Raw genomic sequence first — 27,045 nt, 5'->3', positions numbered from 1 at the left:
GTGGCAAATTAAGCCTAAGAACTATGATGGATTCAACCCAGATCTGTGACTGGCAGGGATAGGTGTCTGTAAAGTTTCAGCACTCCATCCATTATCTCCTTGTGTTTGTAATGGCGTGTGCATCACCCTTTCATGTTTAACTAGGCCACATATTTGTTTACTTATAGCCTTATGTACTCATGTGATGTGACCTTATTAACATAATGTGGTGCACTTGAACAGTTACCGACACTGCATCTACTGTGTAATTTCAACATTTATATGAGTGTGCAAATTAACATTTTCCCTTACAGTAACAACAAGTTGCAGTTCTCATATATAGTTACATGTGTGCAGTTTCAGTAACATTGTAACTCTTATCTGCTCATGTATTTCTTTAAATATCACTCTCCATTTATTTTATAACTGAAAGTGGATCTATTTGAATAGTGTTTTACATCTATATCATAACTGTATAGTTAGGACCTTGTTTCTATTCAAAAATAGTTTTTTATTTTGCCAATATCTTTGGCGTCGTTTGAAAATTCTTCGCAAAATTTTCCAAACTAATGGTTCACTCAGGTCAGCTCCTGTTATGAAAGTTTTGGGGTGATTTGTCAAGCAGGGGCGGAGAAAGAAGGGGGGTCCCAAAACGCATTTTCCTCATGGTTATGTCCATTGGAAATTTAGACAAAGCTACAGCCCGAACTGCTGAACGGAATTACACCAAATTTGTCAAAAAGGTAGGTCTTGGTCCAGAAACTGTGCTTTTTTAAGGTTGTGAATCCCTCCTGGAGCCCTCGATGACCCTGGGGACCACCAGGGCCGGCTCCTGCAATGTCGCGGGGTGCCCACCCCCGGGACATTGCCGTTTGCTATGGCTCCCGCCCTGCCATATCAAACACTGCTTTGCTTCTTGGATTGGAAGCGAGAGCAGGAAACCTGCTCTTACTTCCAGAGTAGCAAAGCAGAATTGCTATTGGGCAAAGGGAGCTGCATGTTAGCAGCTCCCCTTGCCTAAAAGCAATTCCGGCTCCCGCAGGAGGCTGGGAGCTGGCAGGGACAGTGGGTCATTGGGACTCCCCCACAGTCTCCAACTTGTCTTTTGGGCCCTGGGTACCTGGGTTGAGGGGTGGGGTCCCCGGGGCCAAAAAGCGTTCTTTTTTAAAATGGTGTGAATCCGTTCTGTGGTTGCTGAGAAATTAAAAAAATACAAACTTATATATCTCAGCAACGATGACGATTCGCAAACCCTCCCGAGCACGAGCTTCATTCTGATTGGCTGACAACACTCCAAACCAGAATGTGTTGGCAGCCATCTTGTGACTCGGTAACCGAGTCACCGGAAAACTGTTTAAAAAAATGATTAATAAAACAAGAAAAGGGGGCAGGCTAGAAACACCCTGACCCCCTAAGCCTGCTCAGGGGGTCCCACATTTTAAAAAAAAAACATCGGCTGGATTCATGCTAGGTGCGGGAATCTGACTGAAAAAATAAATGTGCTTTGTTTTCTATAAGCCCCCGGGTGGGCAAGGTCCCGGGGCAAGGACCAATCAATTAGTGTGGGCTCGCGGGGGCCCCTTCAGCCCTGGGGACCGCCACCTCCCCAGGGCTTTTTATTTAAAATGCATTGGTGGGTTCTTTCCTCCCCACTCTGCCCCGGGGACCACTACCTCCCCGTGGAGCCTCCCTGGAGCTATAATTTATTTTGGGTGGGGGAACTCATGGGCAAAATTATTTAAATGTGGGGGCCACATGCCTCCCCCGCAGCCCTGTGGACCGCCACCTCTCAGAGCCCTGTTTAATAAGATACGGGGGTCCGTTGCAGACCCTCGGCCTCGGGGACCACCACCTCCCTGGGGCTTTAATCAGTTGGGAAGGGGGCTGCACAGCCCCCTCCTGGAACCTTCGATGGCCCTGGGGACCACCAGGGCCAGCTCCTGCAATGTCGCAAGGTGCCCACCCCTGGGATATGACCGCTTGCTATGGCAGGGCAGGAGCACAGCTCTTGCCCTGCCATAGCAAACACTGCTTTGCTTTTGGGCAAAGGAAACTGCATGTTAGCAGCTCTCCTTGTCTAAAAGTAATCCTGGCTCCCGTAGGAGGCTGGGAGCTGGCAGGGACGTGGGGCATTGGGGATCCCCGCACGGTCTCCAACTTGAAGGCAAGCCCCGGGGATTGGGGTGCCTGGGGCCAGAAGTGGCCCAAGAGGGGGGCCACTCGACCCCCTCCCTTTTAATGTTTTTTTTAAAGTAAGGCTTTTCCTGTGGGGATGGGGTCCCCGGGGCCATAATTGGCCTCAGGAGGGGGGTCATGCAGCCCTCCTCCCCCTAAAAAACCAGGCTGACCAGGCCCCAGGGGATGTGGTCCCAGGGGTCAGAAGTGGCCCAGGGGTAGGGGCCACGCAGCCCCCTCCTGGGAAAAGTAAAAACAACGAGGCCAGGTACAGGGGAATGAGGTCCTCTGGCCAGAAGTGGCCCAGGGGAGGGAGGTCATGTGGCCCCCTTCCCGTTTAAATAAATATAATGCTCTGGCCCTGTAGGATGGGTACCCAGGGCCCAAAACATACTAAAAGAAGGGGGCAACACAGCCTCCCTTCTAAACATATTTCAAAAAACGGAAAGCTTTCATTTTGCCAGAGGCTTCGCCCCCTCCCTGCAGCACTCTGCAAACGCACCCCTGGCCCATTCTAAGTTGGGGGATTAAGTCCCCTTCCTTCCTGAGGGTCCCTGGGGTCCAACTGGCACACCAGGTACCTCCAGTAAGCCCCACACAGTGGATTGCTGAGAGGTGGTCCGAGGCCACGCCCCTATTTACGCTACTCTGCAAACACACCTCTTGGCACACTGCTGGTGGGGCGATGAGGTCCTATTGTCTCCTGAGGACCTCAGGACACAAGTGGACTTCATCCCGTGAACAGCAGTGTGCCAGAAGGTGCGTTTGCAAAGTGGTGTAAAAAGGGAGCTTGGCCTCGGACTACTCTCAGCAATCCAGCTGTGTGGGGCTTAATGGAGGTACCTGGTGGGCTAGTTGGCCAACCAGGTACCCTCAGGAGTCAAGGGGACTTCATCCCCCAACCAAGAATGTGCCAGGAGGCACATTTGGAGAGTGGTGAGGAAAGGGGGCGTGGCCTGCCATGGCAATTTAACAATCCTGTTGTGTGGGATTTACTGGAGGTAATAGGAGGGGTAGTTTGCCCCCACTAAGCCCCACACAGTGGGATTGCTAAGAGGGCTTCGGAAGCCATGCCCCCCTTTCTCTACCATTCTGGAAACGTGCCTCCGGGCACAGTACTGGTTGGAGGATGAAGTCCACTTTACTTCTGAGGGACTTTGGAGCCAAAAAAGCCCTCATGGTACCTCCTGTATGTCCTACGCAGTGGAATTCCTGAGCACTGGTCGTAGACTCAGCCCCCTTTCTGCACCACTCTGCAAAAGTAACTACTAGTTAAAGTAGCATTTGTAATGTAATAGGTCTCGCATTTGCGAGAGTTAGAGCTATTGGTGTTGTAAATGTAAAGGATTTTTACTAATGTTTTTTGGTGTATATTGGATGGACGTTGTGTGTAGTAGAATTGTGTGGTATGTTGTGCAGTGAAATTATGTAAATAGAAAGTATGTGGTATTTATTGTATAGGAATTATGTGAAATGGGATTATGTGTTTTGGAGAGTAATTATGTGGCATTGTAGTCTGTGTTGTGGAGTGGTAACCTCAGGTTTAGTCTTACTAGTTTCCATAGAAGCTAAACTATGAACTCAATGAGACACAAAAAAGGAAGGAACCACTGGACCTAGTCTGAGGTATTAGCAGGGCCACTGGAATTATGTGCCTGTTCAGCTGCACCAATTTTTACATAATTAAACATTTTCCGCATTTGCCAAATATCCCATCATCTGCAGAAAAATCTGGTGATTTGAACAAAAAAAGCCTTTTTTCTAGTTCAAACGGCTCAAATGTTCCCCAAAATTCAGATTCACGTGTTACTGAGTGGTGGAAGGCCGTTTGCAAAGCTGGAATGGTCACATGTTACTTATTGTTAAATGTGGGTGTTAAATTGGTACTAATGGTGCACAAACCTCTCTTCTTTCTGTGTCTCTCTTGCCTCTTTCTGCATTTCTCTTGCTGCTTTCTGCACCTTTATTCCTCTTTCTACACTTCACTGTCATCTTTCTGCACTTCACTGTCCTCTTTCTGCACTTCTCTTTCCCCTTTCTGCACCTCACTTGCCTCTTTCAGCACCTCTGTTGCATTTTTCTGCAGATCTCTTGCCTCTTTCTGTACCTCTCTTGCCTCATTCTTTACCTCTTGCGTCTTTCTGCACCTCTATTGCTTCTTTCTGCTCCTCTCTTGCCTCATTCTGTACCTCACTTGCCTCTTTCTGTACCTCACTCTCTTCCTTCTGCACCTCTCTTGCCTCTTTCTGCAATTCTCTTGCCTTTCTGCCCTTCTTGAGCCTATTTCTGTACCTCGCTTGCCTCTTTCTATACCTCAAATTCCTCTTTCTCACATCTCTTGTCTCTTTTTATACTTATCTTGCCTGTTTCTATATCTCTCTTGCATCTTTCTGCACTTTACTTGCTACTTTCTGCTCTTCTCTTGCCTCTTTCTGAACCACACTCTCTCCTTTCTGCACCTCTCTTGCCTCTTTCTGCCTCTCACTTGCTTCTTTCCGCATCTCTCTTGCGTCTTTCTGTACCTCTGTTGCTTCTTTCTGCACTACTCGTCCTTCTTTCTGTACCCCTCTTGCCTCTTTTTGTATCCCTCTTGCCTCCTTGAGCACCTCTCCTACCTCTTTATGTACCCTCTTGTCTCTTTCAGCATCTCTTTTGCTTCTTTCTGCACTACTCTTCCTTCTTTCTGTACCCCTCTTGCCTATTTCTGTATCCCTCTTGCCTCTTGTGCACCTCTCCTACCTCTTTATGTACTCCTCTTATCACTTTCTGCACCTCTGTTGCCTCTATCTGCACCCCACTTACCCCTTTTTAGCACCTCTGTTACTTCTTTGTGCACCTCTCCTTCCTCTTTCTGCACCTTTCCTGCCTGTTTCTTCACTTCTCGTGTCTCTTTCTGCATCCCTCTTCTCTCTTTCAGCACCCCTCTTCCGTCTTTCTGCACCTCTCTTGCCTCTGTCGGTACACCTGTTCCCTCTTTCTGTATCCCTTTTTCCTTTTTTGCAACTCTCTTGCCTCTTTATGCAGTTATTTTGCCTCCTTCTGCATATCTATTTCTTCTTTCTGCACTTCTCCTGCCTCTTTTTGGCACCCCTCTAGCCTCTTTCTGCACCCACTGTTGCTTATTTCTCCACTGCTCTTGCTTCTTTCTGTACCTCTCTTGCTTCTTTCTGCACCCATCTTGGCTCTTTTTACATCGCTCCTCCCTCTTTCTGTACCACTCTTGCTTCTTTCTGTACCTCTTTTGCTTCTTTCTGCACCCATCTTGGCTCTTTTTACATCGCTCCTCCCTCTTTCTGTACCACTCTTGCTTCTTTCTGTACTTCTTTTGCCTCTTTTTGCACTTCTCTTGCTTCTTTATGCACACTTCTTACCTTTTTTGCATCCCTCTTTCCTTTTCTGCAATGCTCTTTTCCCATTTTCTGCATCTCGCTTGCTTCTTTCTGCACTCCTCTTACTTCTTTATGCACCTCTCTTGCTTCTTTATGCACCCTTCTTCCCTTTTTTGCATCCCTCTTGCCTTTTTCTGCAATGCTCTTTTCTCATTTTTAATTACAGAAAAAGAGAACCTGACTGTCAATTTTACATGCTGCTTTTTATTATAGCAGACGGGAGCTTGGACCAATAGGTACTTAAGCCAATTACGTTTTATTCACAAAACTTTATCACATTTGGTATTTTTATATAACATTTACTTCATGTATAAGTCAAATACACATCAAATACACAATGACTATCAAACTTGAAATGTGACTATATACAACAATGTGCGCAAAAAAGAACATAAATCATATATAAATCAATGAACAAAACTGACAATTACACTAGCAGATATTTGACACAAATAATATAAAGCAGTTCCATCAGGCCCTGTTTCTTGGCAAGAGTCAGGAGTCTGCTGCTACAAGGGATACATGCTATTCTATGGGATACATCTTGAATTTGAGCCCCCTATAGAGGATTGAAGCCCTTTGTAGTAAAATAAGAAAGGAAATGCCGACGCGTTTCCAATCCTGAGTTGTAATTACGGGATTTTCATCAGGGTAGAAGCACGGTGTAACCTACAAATTAAGATGAATAAATTGGGTTACCTATGACATTAAAAGCCTTTCTCATGTGAGTGTTTATTTAAAATATTTGGTTTATTCAATAAAGCTCTTAATATTGTATTTCTGAGCGTTTTAAGCTTCTTGGTTTAACTGGGCATTTTCAAGGACATAGAAGAGCCAGAGCATTGGATGTCAGAGTATATTTTTACTATTAAGGCATTCTGTCACAAGATATCATAGCATTTGTACTTACAATAGTATCCTGAAAAGGGTAATGTAATTTTGAGCATCCAGATGTGTTTTAGGCGATGACTTCCTCAATGAAATTTTCGCATGCGCGGGTCAATTGCCGCGCTGACTGTGAAAGAAAACAACAGAAACACAAACTCGTTCGTTAACTTAATGTTCAGAGTGTTAGAAACATTGTATCTATGCACTGCGATATTAGAAATGCTAGCGCACTTACTTATAGTTGCGTGTGAAAGCGGCAGCCTTTGTTCCACTGTTGTGTCTTTCAGTACAAATGCGCTGCTAATCTGAAAGAATAAATTGCTCGTTTTGTAACAGTTGCTCTTTTAATGAAACAGGTGATACTTTTTGACTCGAATAATGTGAACGTGTCACTTACTTTAGTCTTCATTAGGGGACAGTTTTTAAAGCGTCATTAGCCCAGCTTTTTCCACTCAGTGGGAAGTAATTCTGAGTGTAAAGTTTAACTATATCCTGTTTAACAGGAAGTGATAATGGCACCTATTATCCTGAATTATGGCATCTGTAGTTCCCAGTATTCTTTTGTACGGGAAACTTAAGAAATTAATTATTAACAACTAAACCCCAAGATGTGGTTAATCGCTCTTATGCGTACAACAATAGTCGGTATTTTTTATTCTTTCATAATGTTTACGTTGTAAATTTGGAAGACACGATTTTAAAAAGCACAGTCTCTTAAATCAATCAATTGCTGCATAAAGACACAGCATTTCTTTTGAGGGAAACATTCCTATATAGTAATTTTTGTGATTTTTATAAAAACAGCCTTAGGGGGGATTTTTTGCAGAGCGATTGTTTACAGAGGACTCAGCATAAGATTTGATGTAGTTCAGATGATTCATTCAAGCCAGCTGTTACACAATTGTATTTTAGAATAAAGTATGATTCTCTCTTTTGTAGTAGTGTTTCGACCCCCTCCTCAAAATCACCTTACGGAATTTGTGGGTGTGCGCGCCAAATGTAGAACCACATACAAGTTTGTCTAATGGTTTTTTGGGTTCTTGACCAATAGTTCTTCTCATGGTGTGTGCCACGCTCTCTTTTTTGCATGTTTAACTAGCTTCTTTGGGTACCCCCTTTCCTTCAGTTGTTTACATAACACTTCAGCATGAACCATGAAGTCTTCTTTTCGGACAACATTTCGCCTAATTCTCAAAAGCTGACTGTACGGCAGATGTCTTTATGGCTTCTGGGGTGAAAACTTTGGTAATGTAGAATAGTGTTTTTGTCTGTCGGTTTATGGTGTAAGGTAGTAGTCAACTTATTGTACTGCGCAAAAACGCCTACATCCAGAAACGTAAGAAGAGTCTTGTTTATTGTCATGCTGAATTTAATATCTGCATGTCTGTTGTTAAGCCACTCAAAAAAGGTTAGCAAATTATCATTCGTTCCTTCCCACAGGCACCAAACATCGTCGATGTGATGATATCATGATACTATATTGGCACTGGATGGATTATGTCTGAAAATTAACCGGTCTTCAAACAGAGCCATGAAGAGTACTGCCATCTCCGAGGCATAAGGACACCCCATGGCAGTCCCCTTGACCTGCATGAAGAACGTGTCCTCAAATTTAAAATAGATCCTTTTCAAGGCTATTCTGGCCAAATCCAGTATGAAGTCAGTGGGCACCCTTTGAGGTTTTGGTCGTGTTTCAAGAAAAAAATCTATGGACTCCAAGCCTTCCTCTTGTGGGATTTGAGTATATATTGAATTAACATCAAATTAGACCATTCATTGGTGATTCGAGTCAAGTGGGTCGTCTTCGATTTTATTGATAAAATCAGTGGTGTCTCTTAGATACAATGGTACTTGGTGTACAAATGGTTTTAAGAAGACATCGACATATTTCGCTACAGGCTTCAATATCGAGGCACACCCCAGTACAATTGGTATCCTGGGTGGTTGTTGTATATCCTTGTGAATTTTCTGAAGAAAATATATCACAGGAGTTCTTGGATGTGATTTCTTGAGGAGTTCATATTCTTTGGGACCTGGAATTCCTTGCTCTAGACCCCATTTCAGTTTGATGTTGATTTCATTTTCTATTTGTAATGTGGGATCTCGCGTTAGTTGTCTGTACCATTCAGTATTCAGTATTTGACTATTCGCTTCAGCTCAGTATTTATCTTTAGACCACAAGACTAGGGGTCCCCCTTTGTCTGCGGGTTTCACCACTTTTGTGTCATCATTCTGTATGTCTTTTAACACTGCCTGTTGTTCCCTAGTAATGTTTCTTTTAAAGAAGAACTTCTTCTTTTCCAGTTGGGTGATCGATGACAAGACCACTTGTTCATAGGCTATTACTTCTTTTAGAACACTGTGTGTGGGTGGAATGAAGCTTGATTTTTTTTCATCAATCCCGATGGTTCAGGGTTCTTGTAGTTTATCTTATTGTGAAAAAATGCCTTAAGTTGAATTTTGCGACAGAACTCCAATGTAGTAAGAACAAATTTGACTCCCACAATTGTTCTCATCCCAAAACCAGGGAAATCCCCATTAGAGTGCGGGTCATACAGACCAATATCGCTACTTAACAACGATTATAAAATCTTTACAACCATTATTGCCGCAAGATTGGCTAGCGTTATTGGTACTGTAGTCCACCAGGATCAGAAAGGGTTCATAAAGGGGCGACAATTAGCTGAGCTAACGCGGGAACTAATTGGGGCTATAGATATTGCTACTGCTTTCTCTCTGCCCGTGGCCACTTTGACTCTAGACGCAACTAAGGCGTTTGACAGAGTTAATTGGCTCTATCTAAATGACGTCTTAAAAAAATTTAATTGCGGTGAAGTGTTTTGTAGAACTATCAAGCAGTTATATAGTGCACAATCAGCTAGGCTGCTGGTTAATGGGTCTCTGACGGAAGCTTTTAACATCACTCGAGGAACAAGGCAGGGCTGCCCGCTTTCCCCTCTCTTATTTGATATGTACATTGAGCCTTTTGCCCAGGTGTTAAGGGAAGAGGCTAATATTCCATCTATTTGTTTCGGAGAGTGGGAGAGACGGGTAGCATTATATGCAGACGACATCTTAGTGTTTACATCGGATCCAGTTAGGGCATTCCCAGTGGTCATACAACGGGCGGAAGAATTCGGACATGTCTCGGGCTATGACATAAACTCGAGTAAGAGCGAAATTATAGCATGGAATCTACCCAATTTAGATCTTGGGATAAACATCTCATCCTCAATGCGGTATTTGGGAATCAAAATAACCCAAGATGTGGGCAGTCTTGTACAAACTAACTTGGAAAGAATACACAGTGAAAGTAAAAGACTTATGAAATCTTGGACACATTTGCCTCTTTCTATAACAGGAAGGGTAAACTTAGTCAAATTAAAAAAGTCTTTATTGCGATATTTTTCAATCATAAAAGACATTACATAATACATTTTTAGAAGATAAAGAAAAAAAGAACAAAAAATGGGGGAAATACATCGTTTGTGGCTTGATAGAATACATGATTCGTCACTATACGATTAACAACTGCCAGCTAAGGATCGTAAAATCAATTCAGTAAAATCAATAAATGATTACAGTAAAGAGAGATACAATCTTTAGTTAAATCTTATTAAAACTAGTATATGTAAAAAAATTCATCACCAGGAACACTAATCACCAGGTACTTTTACCAATTTTATATTTTCTTTATTTAGACAGGCCAAGTTACTCTAGGCTCATTTTAACGGGCCCGAATTATCCACATCCAGTGGAGTAATTTAGCTATTGCTAGTACAACAACTTGGGAGTTATCAGTACTCAATATCCTAACTGCCTCAGTCCCCGTTTTGAGTCCTAACTGGAGACAAATAGGTTTTAACCAAGATCTTCTGGGAACCGTATACTCAGGACAAGCAAAAAGGACATGCCCAATACCCTCCTGTTGGCCAGGGTAGAAGGGACAGGCAGGTCCTTGTCCTCCTCGCCATTTGGTAGTAAAGGCATTTATGGGCAGTGTCCCCACCCTAAACTGGTGGTATCTCTTCCTATCCCCCGGAATGGTAATCCAGTCCCAGTATGCCTCAAAGACCGGAGAATGCTTAAGAGTTAAAAAACTCAGCAGTGAGCGACGGCTCAATGCAACGACCAAATCTCGATGTTTCAAGCATACTCCAATACAGACTTTGAAAGGTCTTTTTTGGTGGGAAGGGATTACCTACAGGGTCATCCCACAGTGCAGATAGTCCTATGGCCTTGTAAATGGCCTTGGCCTCTCTCAACCATGTGATTTTCCGGGCTTTATCGAGGTCTCTTACCTCGATGAAGGCCTGCGCATACTGGGTGAGTTCGGGTGTAACCCATAATCTCCTCCAGTAGGCGACGGATCGATATCTGGCCAGATCATCGAGGCTACGGGAGCCTAGATCATAATGAAGGGGGATTAGTGGAGTAGAGGGCGGTAGGCCTGTAATATTACGAATAAATTTGTTTTTCGCCCCCGCCAATTTTCTCAAATTACTAAACCCCCAAAGTTCTGCCCCATAGAGCACTGACGCCCCTACTTTGGCGTCATAAATCTTTAGAACCGGAGTAATGGGCCTGGTATTAGATAGGTAGAATTCCTTGGTGAGGGCTCCTGTCAATTGAGCGTGTTTTGTAAGAAGCTGGTTGGTATGCTGTTTCCAATCTAGTTTAGTTGATAGGGTTATACCCAGGTAATTAAATACCTGGGTCTGCTCTAATTGGACCCCGTCCATGGCCATCTTCCCTCTGACTACCTTACTTTTATGAAGGATCATGAACTTGGTCTTGGACGTATTAATAACAAGGCCATGGTCCCTGCAGAAGGCCTCGAAAACCCCAACAGCTTTCTGGAGTCCCTGCTGTGTTCTCGAAATCAGTAAAGTATCGTCAGCAAACATCAACAGGGGGATCAGCTTGCCATTTAATTTGGGAGCGTCAGTTGGTTGGCGCTCAAAGTAGCTAATCACCCTGTTGATGTATAGCGAAAAGAGGGTAGGTGCTAATACGCACCCTTGGCGCACCCCCCTCTCAATAGGGAAATTGTCTGTTGTACTTCCCTGCTGGTTCCAGCGGACCCGGGCATAATTATTTTCGTGTAGTCTGATTAGAAGTGACAGAATCTCTTGCGGGATGCCCTGCTCTTGGAGGGCTGCCCACAGCTTTGTGCGAGGCACCAGGTCAAACGCTGATTTAAGATCAACAAAGACTGCAAAAAGCATGCCCCCCCCCTAGTAATACTACACACCAGTATATTAAAACAAATCTAAAAACTTGGTCAATGGTACTCGTATGGCTACGAAAGCCTGCCTGTAGAGGCGACAAAATATTGTTTTCATCTATCCAGCCCTGAATACGCTGCAATAAAAGCCTTGCAACCACCTTTTGTATACAGGCAATCAAACTGATTGGCCTGTAATTTCCTGGGTCCGAGCATTCCCCCTTTTTAAAGATGGGAATGATCTCGGCTCCCATCCAGGAGTCGGGTATTGACGAACCCATTGCGATACCGTTAGCTACCAAGGTAATATAAGTAGCCCAGAGGTCCTTGTCATGCATAAAAAGATCAGCTGGGACGTAGTCCATACCAGGTGCCCTTGCTTTGGGAATTATATCGAGAGCAGTGAACTGAGACGGAAAATAAGCGACCCAAGCATTAGGTGATACATAGTTGATAGGATCGCCCCTTTTTGCCCCTCTGCCCCATTTTACCATATCCCAAAAGGAGCACATAGATCTTTCTTTAGAGGCACTAAGGAGTTCCTTCCAGTATTCGCTGTCCCAGTCTCTTTTGGCCTTAAGTTTCTCCTTTTTATACATGACTCTGGCAGACTTAATCTTGGCTATCTCTTTAGTCTTTACTGCGTCTGATAGGGCTTATAAGCAACTCTACAGGATTTTCCATACCACTGATCCTCCTTCCTAGCTGGTCTATATTGTTTTTTGGGCGCCCTTTTTAGGAAAAAGGATCCTAATTTCGTAAAAAGAGAATCATGGATCCGACTTGTGTTCAACACTATCGCCTCATCAGTGGAATTGTTCCTTAGATCAGTTATAGCCTGGACTGTTAGCTCCCTTATGGCGGCTAAACCTTCTTCATTTGTGGAGCAATTTGCCCATCTAATACGTCTCTGGTTGTTTGAGGTGAATATTTCCACACAATCACCTATGTCCTCCGATTTTGTCAGACCAAACAACCTGAATGCAAGGAGTAATGGATTATGATCGCTCTCTACCCTTTCTTCTATTCGCATATCATCCATAGTAGACCAATTCTCCTTATTCGTCAGGATGTAATCGATACGACTATGTGAAATGCCGTTATTAAAGGTAGACGCGCCCTGCTTATCAGAACCCAATCTTCCGTTAGTGGCACGTAACCCATGCTCCACATTAAGGACTTTAAGCTGTAATGCTGCCTCTGTCCATTTCTTAATAGGTGGTATTACCAACTGGGGGATATTCCAGATAAAGTCCTCTTCCACTGTGAGGTCCACGTCATAGTTATCTAGTGGTTGGAAACAGCAATTGAAATCTCCTGCCACAATGATGTTATTATGGTCTGTTGAACCATATTGCGCAAGGAGAATATCTAACTGATCAACTGCTTCTGTAGCTTTACCACCAGAAAGTCCCCTTGAATAAACATTAAAGATAAGTAAATCCTTATAATTTGGACATTTAAGTTTAACTAATAAAATATCTATACTATTTGTGTTCAGCTGGGTGACAGAATATCTACTATCCTGCTTCACCCATGTCAACAAACCACCCTTTGATCTTCCCCTTAAGCTGGGAGTTGCAGGGGTAAAGAAATTTAAATATCCTTGCCTGTATTCTGGATTGACCTGCCATGTTTCTTGGAGAAGTATTATGTCTTTGTTTTCCCAAAAGGCTTGCCAATCCGAAGATGTGACCTTACTCCTCAACCCGGCCACATTCCAAGAAACCAGTGTGGTGGATGTTGATATGCCTGTACCCTCAATTCTAGGACTAAGAGTTTTTCTACCTCCTGCTTGACAAGAAGATGGTGGACCCCCATCTAAACTATTGACCTGAGCTTCCAGCATAGAATCATTTCTAGTATATGCAGCAATTGTTATCGTGCAGTCGTTAGTTTTATTTTTTACCTTAGTCGCTACGGGGAACTCTACAACATTATCTGTACCCTGTATGGTGGACCGGGCACGCTATTATCACTATAAATTGGACCTGAAGCTGCAAAAACCTCATGTACGGTGGCCTGATGCAATTTTGTAAATTGAGTAGTAGATTCTCCCTTGAGTCAGTCGCACTCATTGAGGCCTGACAAAATACCATATCTATTTCCTAAGCTAATCCCCCATTCATCAGTGGGGGCACCCGCACCCCACCTATTCCACGGGGTATCCCACCTAGGCCCTGGAGTCTTAGGGAATGTTACATTTTGCCGCTCCCCATAGAAATATTTTAGGGTAAGGGGAACTATGGTACCATTCCTGCGTTGGGGGGGAAAAATATTTGGCAAGAGATTAGGAAGGACTGCCGAGTGGGAAAAATTCACCACCACACAGTCCCCTTTGAATTTTTTCGATTTATTCCCTATCCACGCTGTTCTTCTAGCCGAAGTAATCTCCCCTGCCAATTGCTGTTTACCCCCAGGTGCCAACTGCATATTGCCTGTCAACCAGTGTAACGCCTTACTAGAAAGAGAAGTGGGTGATTCTGACTGTCCAGGTGTCAAGGGTGGGACATTTGCCAGAACCAACACCAAAGGGGAAGCTTCTACCATGAACTGGGGGCTGTCGGTTTCTTGACTGGGGGCAGTTTGGGCGGTGGATGGTGGTGGCGCCTCTTCTCTAACTAAGGTGTTGGTATCTGCATTTGCTGGTACCTGTCCGGGTGGAACGGTTGCTATCAATCTACTCTCTGCCTCCCCCATGATGGCAGTTCCATTCAACTCAGGTAAATGTATAAGATTTGAAACCAGAGTCACTACATTTTCCACCTCCCTGTGTACATTGCTCTGGATCCCACTGAGTTTTTTCACCTCCGCTGTGAGTTTATCTATTTTTGCGACCATTGGTTTTATAATAGTTTTTATTTTGGTCTCTATCATGTCTGCTATCCTAAGGAAAAGCTCGTCATCAATATTATTTTGTGTTGCGTTGCCCTCCCCGGAATCCATATTCTTGTCCTTACTTTTACGTGGGGGTGAAGCCCTTTTCTTTCTCATTCCTGAGCGTAACCCACCCCGTTTTGGTAGAGTCTTTTTGCATTTTCTATCTGCCCTTGTGTTCTGATATACAATCGAAGCATCTGCTTCAGAAACCTGAACGTGTACCTCTACATCGGAACCCTCATCGCTTTCCAGATTAACCTCTGTGTCATTTTCTAAATAGACCACCAGTGGCGAACTTTGATCAAGTACCCCATTGACGTTCAAATCAGCGTCAAAGACATCACTACCAGTGGCCTCTAGCGGTGTGTTAGACACAGCTAGTTGTTGGGACGGACTTATGGGCTGAAGAATTAGTGATTGACTTAGTCCTAAAGACTGACGTCTTTCATTATTTATTTTAGATACTACTTGTACCATATAGTTGTCAATTGTATTTGACGTAGATGAAACTAGTTTTTTCGGCATTTTAGACAATTACTAATTTACACTACAAAGTTAATGGACAAGAAGTACTCAAGTGAGGATGAAAAGGAAACAGTCAAATTAGCAATCAGCAACACTCCTCCTATTTCAATTTGCAACAATAAATATATATAAGTATCAGGAATGATGACAGTCTTACGCCATTAAAGTGATGTCTCGAACCTGGCACAAGCAGGGTGAGTGGCCCAGTCCAGTCTCGTACTGTCTCGGACTGTCTAAGACTGTCCGCCCTTTGTCCGGGCTTAGTCCCGGGCTATGTCCCGCGCGCGTCCCGCGTGCGCGGTCACTGCTACGTTAAAATAGGAGTGTTGGGGGCGGGAAGAGACACCAGTTGCGCTGGGATCTGAAAGCGCTATGCAGCCTGGGTCTCGCAGTCCCGGCCCCCGGCAGCGTCCGTGTGATTCCAAGCTCCTCGTGGGTCAGGATGCAGGGACTGTTCGGACCAACAGTCTAAAGCAGGCTTTAATCCAAAGTGCAGGACAAATGGTCCCAGAAAGGCTGCGAGCGGCACCCGCGGAGCGGGGGCCGCGAGCCTTAAATAATTAATGGAAAGCGGTGAAGGGCGGAGAGCTGGGGGCGGGAAGAGACACCAGGTGCGCTGGGATCTGAAAGCGCTATGCAGCCTGGGTCTCGCAGTCCCGGCCCCCAGCAGCGTCCGTGTGATTCCAAGCTCCTCGTGGGTCAGGATGCAGGGACTGTTCGGACCAACAGTCTAAAGCAGGCTTTAATCCAAAGTGCAGGACAAATGGTCCCAGAAAGGCTGCGAGCGGCTCCCGCGGAGCGGGGGCCGCGAGCCTTAAATAATTAATGGAAAGCGGTGAAGGGCGGAGAGCTGGGGGCGGGAAGAGACACCAGGTGCGCTGGGATCTGAAAGCGCTATGCAGCCTGGGTCTCGCAGTCCCGGCCCCCAGCAGCGTCCGTGTGATTCCAAGCTCCTCGTGGGTCAGGATGCAGGGACTGTTCGGACCAACAGTCTAAAGCAGGCTTTAATCCAAAGTGCAGGAAAAATGGTCCCAGAAAGGCTGCGAGCGGCACCCCCGGAGCGGGGGCCGCGAGCCTTAAATAATTAATGGAAAGCGGTGAAGGGCGGAGAGCTGGGGGCGGGAAGAGACACCAGGTGCGCTGGTATCTGAAAGCGCTATGCAGCCTGGGTCTCGCAGTCCCGGCCCCCGGCAGCGTCCGTGTGATTCCAAGCTCCTCGTGGGTCAGGATGCAGGGACTGTTCGGACCAACAGTCTAAAGCAGGCTTTAATCCAAAGTGCAGGAAAAATGGTCCCAGAAAGGCTGCGAGGTAAACTTAGTCAAAATGTGCATTCTTCCAAAATTCACCTTTGTTTTTAACACTATTCCAATCGCTATGGACACAAGAATGATGGAAAAATGTCAAAGAGAAATTAACTATTTTATATGGAGCTATAAGACCACAAGAATTGCATGGAAGAAGCTCAGAAGAAGGAGAGAAAAAGGGGGCCTTGCATTGCCAGACCTAATCTTCTATGCATGGGCCTTTCAGATATCTTATTCTAGAATGCTTCTCAAAATGCCATCTAATCTGCCTAATACATCTATGTACGGGGCCATGTTAAGGGGGACAAATCTAGCAGCAGATGGCTTTATGTTTAAATTTGGAAGCCAGACATTTTTTAAAAACATAAAATTGAAAATACTATATTCATGGGCCAAAAATTGGTTTAATATCAGAAAAAAATTGGGCTTATCGTATTATTCAAACTATTCTCCAATTTAGGACTCTCCCGGTTTACCCCCATACCTGAAAGATAATCTGTCCAAAATAATAGAACAAGGAGGCATTATTAAATGGGGTCAATTATTCAAAGAAAAAAAACTGATAACCTGGGACGAGCTATATGATCAAGTAGGCCCTGGGCTTTCCAGATTTAAATATATTCAACTGGATAGCTGGGCAAGATCTGAAACCCGCATAGACAGTAATATCGGGAAGATTAGTGAAACGGAACAACAAATGGTAGAACGACCAACTGGAGGAAGAGAAGTAGCCATATGGTATTGGCTTTTGTTGGAGGAAAGCGAAGGGGAGTTTAAACTCCCGGATGAGTTATGGCGGGCAGAGACTGGAATTCCATGCGAGGAGAGGTGGATAGATTCCTTTGAAGTATTGCGTAAAATTGTAAAGCCTTCTTGGCTAGTACGAAATCATATTTTCTCGGTACACCGGGCATATTTAACACCAAGAAAACTCTCTAAATATCAACCGGATAAGAAATGTAATAAATGTAATCTAGCAGATGCATGTGATATACATATGTTCTTAGAATGCCCAAGCATAGCAAAATTCTGGGAAGATGTGAAAAACACTCTAAATTCTATACTAAATACATCCCTTTCAATAACTCTACCACTCGTCATCTTCGGGACGAAAGACTACATCAGAGGCAAGGAGAAGTTCTTTCTGTTTTACGCAATTTTACTAGCGAGAATACAGATTTGCATACAATGGGTAGAGAAGACACCTCCTTTACACTGTTCATGGCTTACATCCTTATATGAGACATCCAAAAGAGACCTTAAAAGATCTGTAAGTAAGAAAAAGTTGTCTTTCTGGGATCTCCTGACCAACTGGAGATGATCCGGGTTTTTTTTTTTTTTTTCCCGGGTCCGATGATTATGCCATCTACACTCCTTTGGATCAAGGGCCAGGACAGTTCTGAGTAAGGTCCGGCAGGTTGAAACAAACCTAGATGGAGTCAAAAGAATGCACCCCTAACTATAATTGTCGGAATATCTCTCCCACCAATATAAGTCATCACGTCTGCAATGACGTGCAAGGTGGTTGGCATTATCCGTCTAATGGGGAAGGCAGATGAGGACAAAAAAAAAAAAAAAATGTGACTCTCAATTCAAGGACTGACTTTTCATGTTCAGGCAACAATTTGGATGACAGGTTGACTATGGTGGTTTATTTCATGTTTTGTAAAAGTTCTTGTAAAAGTTCTTCCATGTTCGCATTTCCCATGGTTGTAGTTGGGGTTTGAACCTTACGGTTTCTCGGCACGTCCTGTTCTAAAAAAGAATTCTGTCTTTTCCCATTTTTCGCATCTCTCTTGCTTCTTTCTGTTCCTCACTTGCCTCTTTCTGCACTTCTCATGCTTCTTTCTACACCTCTGTTGCTCCTTTCAGCAATTCTCCTTCCTTTTTATGCACTTCTCTTGCTTGTTTCTGCACCTCTCTTGCGTCTTTCTGCACCTTGTTGCCTCTTTCTGCACCTCACTTGCTTCTTTCCGCACCCCTCTTGACTCTTTCTGCATCCCTTCCCCCCTTTCTTCACCTCTCTTGCCTCTTTCTGCACCCCTGTTCCCTCTTTCTACATCTTTCCCGCCTGTTTCTGCACCTCTCTTGTCTCTTTCTGTACATCTGTGGCTTCTTTCTGCACTTCTCTTGCCTCTTTCTGCACCATTTGCACCTTTTTCAGCACCTTGGTTGCTTCTTTCTGTACTTCTCTTCTTCTTTATGCACCCCTCCAGCCTCTTTCTGTACCCCTGTTGTCTAATTGTGCAACTCTTTTGCTTCTTTCTGCACTTCTCTCTCCTTTTTCTGCACTTCTATTGCCTCTTTATGCACCTCTATTGCTTCTTTCTGCACCCCTGTTGTCTCTAACTGCACCTCTGGTTTCTCTTTTTATACTCGTCTTCCCTGTGTCTGTACCTCTCTTGCTACTTTCGGTATTTCTCTTGCTTCTTTCTGTACCTCTCTTGTTTCTTTCTACACCCTTCTTTCCTTTTTTGCATCCCTCTTGCCTCTTTCTGCTGTTCTCTTGCCATTTTCTATACCTCACTAGCTTCTTTCTGCACTGCTATTGCTTGTTTCTGTACCTCTTTTGTAAGGTTATTTTTCGCTCTTGCTTCTTTCTGCACCCCTGTTCCCTCTTTCTGTACCTTTCCTGCCTGTTTCTGCACCTCTCATCTCTCTTTGCACCTCTGTTGCTTCTTTCTGAACTTCTCTTGCCTGTTTCTGCACCTCTCATCTCTTTTAGCACCTCTGTTGCTTCTTTGTGCACCTCTCCTTCGTCTTTCTGCACCTCTCCTGCCTGTGTATGCACTTCTCTTGCCTCTTTCTGCATACCTCCTGCCTCATTAAGTACCTCTGTTGCTTCTTTGTGCATCTCTCCTTCCTTTTTCTGCACCTCTCTTGCCTCTTTCTGCATACCTCTTGCATCTTTGTGCACCTCTCTTTCCTCTTTGTGCACCGCTCTTGCTGTTTTCTGCTGTTCTCTTGCCTCCTTCTGCACCTCTTTTGCTACTTTCTGCACTTCTCTTGCCTCTTTCTGTACCTCTCTTGGCACTTTCTACAACTCTGTTGGTTCATTCTGCACTGCTCTTGCTTCTCTGTTGCGAACTTATGCAACCCTCTTGCCTCTTTCAGCACCCCTCTTCTGTCTTTCTGCAACTCTCTTGCCTCTGTCTGTACACCTGTTCCCTTTTTCTGCAACCCTTTTGCTTCTTTCTGCACTTCTCTTGCCTCTTTCTGCACCCCTCTAGCCTCTTTATGCACCCCTGTAGCTTCTTTCTCTACTTCTCTTCCTTCTTTCTATACCTCTCTTGCTTCTTTCTGCACCCATCTTGCCACTTATTACATCCCTCCTCCCTCTTTCTGTACCTCTCTTGCTTCTTTTTGTACCTCTGTTGCTTCTTTCTGAACTTCTTTTGCCTCTTTTTGCACTTCTCTAGCTTCTTTCTGCACCCATGTCTGTTTCTGCACTCGCCTTCCCTCTTTCTGCATCTCTCTTGCTTATTTCTCCACTGCTCTTGCTTCTTTCTGTAACTCTCTTGCTTCTTTCTGCACCCATCTTGGCTCTTTTTACATCGCTCCTCCCTCTTTCTGTACCACTCTTGCTTCTTTCTGTACCTCTTTTGCTTCTTTCTGCACCCATCTTGGCTCTTTTTACATCGCTCCTCCCTCTTTCTGTACCACTCTTGCTTCTTTCTGTACTTCTTTTGCCTCTTTTTGCACTTCTCTTGCTTCTTTATGCACACTTCTTACCTTTTTTGCATCCCTCTTTCCTTTTCTGCAATGCTCTTTTCCCATTTTCTGCATCTCGCTTGCTTCTTTCTGCACTCCTCTTACTTCTTTATGCACCTCTCTTGCTTCTTTATGCACCCTTCTTCCCTTTTTTGCATCCCTCTTGCCTTTTTCTGCAATGCTCTTTTCTCATTTTTAATTACAGAAAAAGAGAACCTGACTGTCAATTTTACATGCTGCTTTTTATTATAGCAGACGGGAGCTTGGACCAATAGGTTCTTAAGCCAATTACGTTTTATTCACAAAACTTTATCACATTTGGTATTTTTATATAACATTTACTTCATGTATAAGTCAAATACACATCAAATACACAATGACTATCAAACTTGAAATGTGACTATATACAACAATGTGCGCAAAAAAAGAACATAAATCATATATAAATCAATGAACAAAACTGACAATTACACTAGCAGATATTTGACACAAATAATATAAAGCAGTTCCATCAGGCCCTGTTTCTTGGCAAGAGTCAGGAGTCTGCTGCTACAAGGGATACATGCTATTCTATGGGATACATCTTGAATTTGAGCCCCCTATAGAGGATTGAAGCCCTTTGTAGTAAAATAAGAAAGGAAATGCCGACGCGTTTCCAATCCTGAGTTGTAATTACGGGATTTTCATCAGGGTAGAAGCACGGTGTAACCTACAAATTAAGATGAATAAATTGGGTTACCTATGACATTAAAAGCCTTTCTCATGTGAGTGTTTATTTAAAATATTTGGTTTATTCAATAAAGCTCTTAATATTGTATTTCTGAGCGTTTTAAGCTTCTTGGTTTAACTGGGCATTTTCAAGGACATAGAAGAGCCAGAGCATTGGATGTCAGAGTATATTTTTACTATTAAGGCATTCTGTCACAAATGTAACAGGATATCATAGCATTTGTACTTACAATAGTATCCTGAAAAGGGTAATGTAATTTTGAGCATCCAGATGTGTTTTAGGCGATGACTTCCTCAATGAAATTTTCGCATGCGCGGGTCAATTGCCGCGCTGACTGTGAAAGAAAACAACAGAAACACAAACTCGTTCGTTAACTTAATGTTCAGAGTGTTAGAAACATTGTATCTATGCACTGCGATATTAGAAATGCTAGCGCACTTACTTATAGTTGCGTGTGAAAGCGGCAGCCTTTGTTATACTGTCGTGTCTTTCAGTACAAATGCGCTGCTAATCTGAAAGAATAAATTGCTCGTTTTGTAACAGTTGTTCTTTTAATGAAACAGGTTATACTTTTTGACACGAATAATGTGAACGTGTCACTTGCTTTAGTCTTCATTAGGGGACAGTTTTTAAAGCGTCATTAGCCCAGCTTTTTCCACTCAGTGGGAAGTAATTCTGAGTGTAAAGTTTAACTATATCCTGTTTAACAGGAAGTGATAATGGCACCTATTATCCTGAATTATGGCATCTGTAGTTCCCTGTATTCTTTTGTACGGGAAACTTAAGAAACTAATTATTAACAACTAAACCCCAAGATGTGGTTAATCGCTCTTATGCGTACAACAATAGTCGGTATTTTTTATTCTTTCATAATGTTTACGTTGTAAATTTGGAAGACACGATTTTAAAAAGCACAGTCTCTTAAATCAATCAATTGCTGCGTAAAGACACAGCATTTCTTTTGAGGGAAACATTCCTATATAGTAATTTTTGTGATTTTTATAAAAACAGCCTTAGGGGGGATTTTTTGCAGAGCGATTGTTTACAGAGGACTCAGCATAAGATTTGATGTAGTTCAGATGATTCATTCAAGCCAGCTGTTACACAATTGTATTTTAGAATAAAGTATGATTCTCTCTTTTGTAGTAGTGTTTCGACCCCCTCCTCAGGGTGAGGGTTTTATCCCTGACAATACAGTCCAAAGGAAGTCTTTTTCAGAATGGTCTTTCTCAATAAAGCACGGAACCATTCGGGCAGTTAACACATTTTGCTTGATCCTAGAGCGGTGATGTACAATCCTCTTGTTAATATGCTGGGTGGTTTTACTGATGTACAGTTTCGGTGAAGGGCATATAATGGCATAGACAATGTTCTTCGCTTTGCAATTTCTGAATTCTTTATGTACCCGTTTAATGGAATTGTATGTGAATTCATTACCTTCTACGGTGTTGGTACATGCAGAGCAAGTACCACATTTGTGGTGACCTTCCACTGGATTCAGATTCCATAAAGTTCTTAGATTTGTCTCAATTTTTGAGGTTTTTAGGTCGGACCTTATAATGCAATTGCCTATGCTTTTGTTCTTTTTTATAGCGAACATTAGTTTTTCCATGGGGAATTAAACACCTGCTAGTAAATGCTAGTTGTTCAAAATCACCTTACGGAATTTGTGGGTGTGCGCGCCAAATGTAGAACCACATACAAGTTTGTCTAATGGTTTTTTGGGTTCTTGACCAATAGTTCTTCTCGTGGTGTGTGCCACGCTCTCTTTTTTGCATGTTTAACTAGCTTCTTTGGGTACCCCCTTTCCTTCAGTTGTTTACATAACACTTCAGCATGGACCATGAAGTCTTCTTTTCGGACACCATTTCGCCTAATTCTCAAAAGCTGACTGTACGGCAGATGTCTTTAAGGCTTCTGGGGTGAAAACTTTGGTAATGTAGAGTATTGTTTTTGTCTGTCGGTTTATGGTGTAAGGTAGTAGTCAACTTATTGTACTGCGCAAAAACGCCTACATCCAGAAACGTAAGAAGAGTCTTGTTTATTGTCATGCTGAATTTAATATCTGCATGTCTGTTGTTAAGCCACTCAAAAAAGGTTAGCAATTTATCATTCGTTCCTTCCCACAGGCACCAAACATCGTCGATATGATGATATCATGATACTATATTGGCACTGGATGGATTATGTCTGAAAATTAACCGTTCTTCAAACAGAGCCATGAAGAGTACTGCCATCTCCGAGGCATAAGGACACCCCATGGCAGTCCCCTTGACCTGCATGAAGAACGTGTCCTCAAATTTAAAATAGATTCTTTTCAAGGCTATTCTGGCCAAATCCAGTATGAAGTCAGTGGGCACCCTTTGAGGTTTTGGTCGTGTTTCAAGAAAAAACTCTATGGACTCCAAGCCTTCCTCTTGTGGGATTTGAGTATATATTGAATTAACATCAAATTAGACCATTCATTGGTGATTCGAGTCAAGTGGGTCGTCTTCGATTTTATTGATAAAATCAGTGGTGTCTCTTAGATACAATGGTACTTGGTGTACAAATGGTTTTAAGAAGACATCAACATATTTCGCTACCGGCTTCAATATCGAGGCACACCCCAGTACAATTGGTATCCCGGGTGATTGTTGTATATCCTTGTGAATTTTCTGAAGAAAATATATCACAGGAGTTCTTGGATGTGATTTTTTTAGGAGTTCATATTCTTTGGGACCAGGAATTCCTTGCTCTAGACCCCATTTCAGTTTGATGTTGATTTCATTTTCTATTTGTAATGTGGGATCTCGCGTTAGTTGTCTGTACCATTCAGTATTCAGTATTTGACTATTCGCTTCAGCTCAGTATTTATCTTTAGACCACAAGACTAGGGGTCCCCCTTTGTCTGCGGGTTTCACCACTTTTGTGTCATCATTCTGTATGTCTTTTAACACTGCCTGTTGTTCCCTAGTAATGTTTCTTTTAAAGAAGAACTTCTTCTTTTCCAGTTGGGTGATCGATGACAAGACCACTTGTTCATAGGCTATTACTTTTTTCAGAACACTGTGTGTGTGTGGAATGAAGCTTGATTTTTTTCATCAATCCCGATGGTTCAGGGTTCTTGTAGTTTATCTTATTGTGAAAAAATGCCTTAAGTTGAATTTTGCGACAGAACTCCAATGTAGTAGGAACAAATTTGACTCCCACAATTGTTCTCATCCCAAAACCAGGGAAATCCCCATTAGAGTGCGGGTCATACAGACCAATATCGCTACTTAACAACGATTATAAAATCTTTACAACTATTATTGCCGCAAGATTGGCTAGCGTTATTGGTACTGTAGTCCACCAGGATCAGAAAGGGTTCATAAAGGGGCGACAATTAGCTGAGCTAACGCGGGAACTAATTGGGGCTATAGATATTGCTACTGCTTTCTCTCTGCCCTTGGCCACTTTGACTCTAGACGCAACTAAGGCGTTTGACAGAGTTAATTGGCTCTATCTAAATGACGTCTTAAAAAAATTTAATTGCGGTGAAGTGTTTTGTAGAACTATCAAGCAGTTATATAGTGCACAATCAGCTAGGCTGCTGGTTAATGGGTCTCTGACGGAAGCTTTCAACATCACTCGAGGAACAAGGCAGGGCTGCCCGCTTTCCCCTCTCTTATTTGATATGTACATTGAGCCTTTTGCCCAGGTGTTAAGGGAAGAGGCTAATATTCCATCTTTTTGTTTCGGAGAGTGGGAGAGACTGGTAGCATTATATGCAGACGACATCTTAGTGTTTACATCGGATCCAGTTAGGGCATTCCCAGTGGTCATACAACGGGCGGAAGAATTCGGACATGTCTCGGGCTATGACATAAACTCGAGTAAGAGCGAAATTATAGCATGGAATCTACCCAATTTAGATCTTGGGATAAACATCTCATCCTCAATGCGGTATTTGGGAATCAAAATAACCCAAGATGTGGGCAGTCTTGTACAAACTAACTTGGAAAGAATACACAGTGAAAGTAAAAGACTTATGAAATCTTGGACACATTTGCCTCTTTCTATAACAGGAAGGGTAAACTTAGTCAAAATGTGCATTCTTCCAAAATTCACCTTTGTTTTTAACACTATTCCAATCGCTATGGACACAAGAATGATGGAAAAATGTCAAAGAGAAATTAACTCTTTTATATGGAGCTATAAGACCACAAGAATTGCATGGAAGAAGCTCAGAAGAAGGAGAGAAAAAGGGGGCCTTGCATTGCCAGACCTAATCTTCTATGCATGGGCCTTTCAGATGTCTTATTCTAGAATGCTTCTCAAAATGCCATCTAATCTGCCTAATACATCTATGTACGGGGCCATGTTAAGGGGGACAAATCTAGCAGCAGATGGCTTTATGTTTAAATTTGGAAGCCAGACATTTTTCAAAAACATAAAATTGAAAATACTATATTCATGGGCCAAAAATTGGTTTAATATCAGAAAAAAATTGGGCTTATCGTATTATTCAAACTATTCTCCAATTTGGGACTCTCCCGGTTTACCCCCATGCCTGAAAGATAATCTGTCCAAAATAATAGAACAAGGAGGCATTATTAAATGGGGTCAATTATTCAAAGAAAAAACTGATAACCTGGGACGAGCTATATGATCAAGTAGGCCCTGGGCTTTCCAGATTTAAATATATTCAACTGGATAGCTGGGCAAGATCTGAAACCCGCATAGACAGTAATATCGGGAAGATTAGTGAAACGGAACAACAAAATGGTAGAACGACCAACTGGAGGAAGAGAAGTAGCCATATGGTATTGGCTTTTGTTGGAGGAAAGCGAAGGGGAGTTTAAACTCCCGGATGAGTTATGGCGGACAGAGACTGGAATTCCATGCGAGGAGAGGTGGATAGATTCCTTTGAAGTATTGCGTAAAATTGTAAAACCTTCTTGGCTAGTACGAAATCATATTTTCTCGGTACACCGGGCATATTCAACAAGAAAACTCTCTAAATATCAACCGGATAAGAAATGTAATAAATGTAATCTAGCAGATGCATGTGATATACATATGTTCTTAGAATGCCCAAGCATAGCAAAATTCTGGGAAGATGTGAAAAACACTCTAAATTCTATACTAAATACATCCCTTTCAATAACTCTACCACTCGTCATCTTCGGGACGAAAGACTACATCAGAGGCAAGGAGAAGTTCTTTCTGTTTTACACAATTTTACTAGCGAGAATACAGATTTGCATACAATGGGTAGAGAAGACACCTCCTTTACACTGTTCATGGCTTACATCCTTATATGAGACATCCAAAAGAGACCTTAAAAGATCTGTAAGTAAGAAAAAGTTGGCTTTCTGGGATCTCCTGACCAACTGGAGATGATCCAGGGTTTTTTTTTTTTTTTTTTTCCGGGTCCGATGATTATGCCATCTACACTCTTTTGGATCAAGGGCCTGGACAGTTCCGAGTAAGGTCCGGCAGGTTGAAACAAACCTAGATGGAGTCAAAAGAATGCACCCCTAACTATTATTGTCGGAATATCTCTCCCACCAATATAAGTCATCACGTCTGCAATGGCGTGCAAGGTGGTTGGCATTATCCGTCTAAAGGGGAAGGCAGATGAGGACAAAAAAAAAAAAAATTTGACTCTCAATTCAAGGACTGACTTTTCATGTTCAGGCAACAATTTGGATGACAGGTTGACTATGGTGGTTTATTTCATGTTTTGTAAAAGTTCTTGTAAAAGTTCTTCCATGTTCGCATTTCCCATGGTTGTAGTTGGGGTTTGAACCTTACGGTTTCTCGGCACGTCCTGTTCTAAAAAAGAATTCTGTCTTTTCCCATTTTTTGCATCTCTCTTGCTTCTTTCTGTTCCTCACTTGCCTCTTTCTGCACTTCTCATGCTTCTTTCTACACCTCTGTTGCTCCTTTCAGCAATTCTCCTTCCTTTTTATGCACTTCTCTTGATTGTTTCTGCACCTCTCTTGCGTCTTTCTGCACCTTGTTGCCTCTTTCTGCACCTCACTTGCTTCTTTCCGCACCCCTCTTGACTCTTTCTGCATCCCTTCCCCCCTTTCTTCACCTCTCCTGCCTCTTTCTGCACCCCTGTTCCCTCTTTCTACATCTTTCCTGCCTGTTTCTGCACCTCTCTTGTCTCTTTCTGTACCTCTGTGGCTTCTTTCTGCACTTCTCTTGCCTCTTTCTGCACCATTTGCACCTTTTTCAGCACCTTGGTTGCTTCTTTCTGTACT

The sequence above is a fragment of the Lissotriton helveticus genome, chromosome 1_1, assembly GCF_964261635.1.
Source record: "Lissotriton helveticus chromosome 1_1, aLisHel1.1, whole genome shotgun sequence".
In the NCBI taxonomy this organism is placed as follows: Eukaryota; Metazoa; Chordata; class Amphibia; order Caudata; family Salamandridae; genus Lissotriton; species Lissotriton helveticus.
This window is presented reverse-complemented; position numbering follows the sequence as displayed.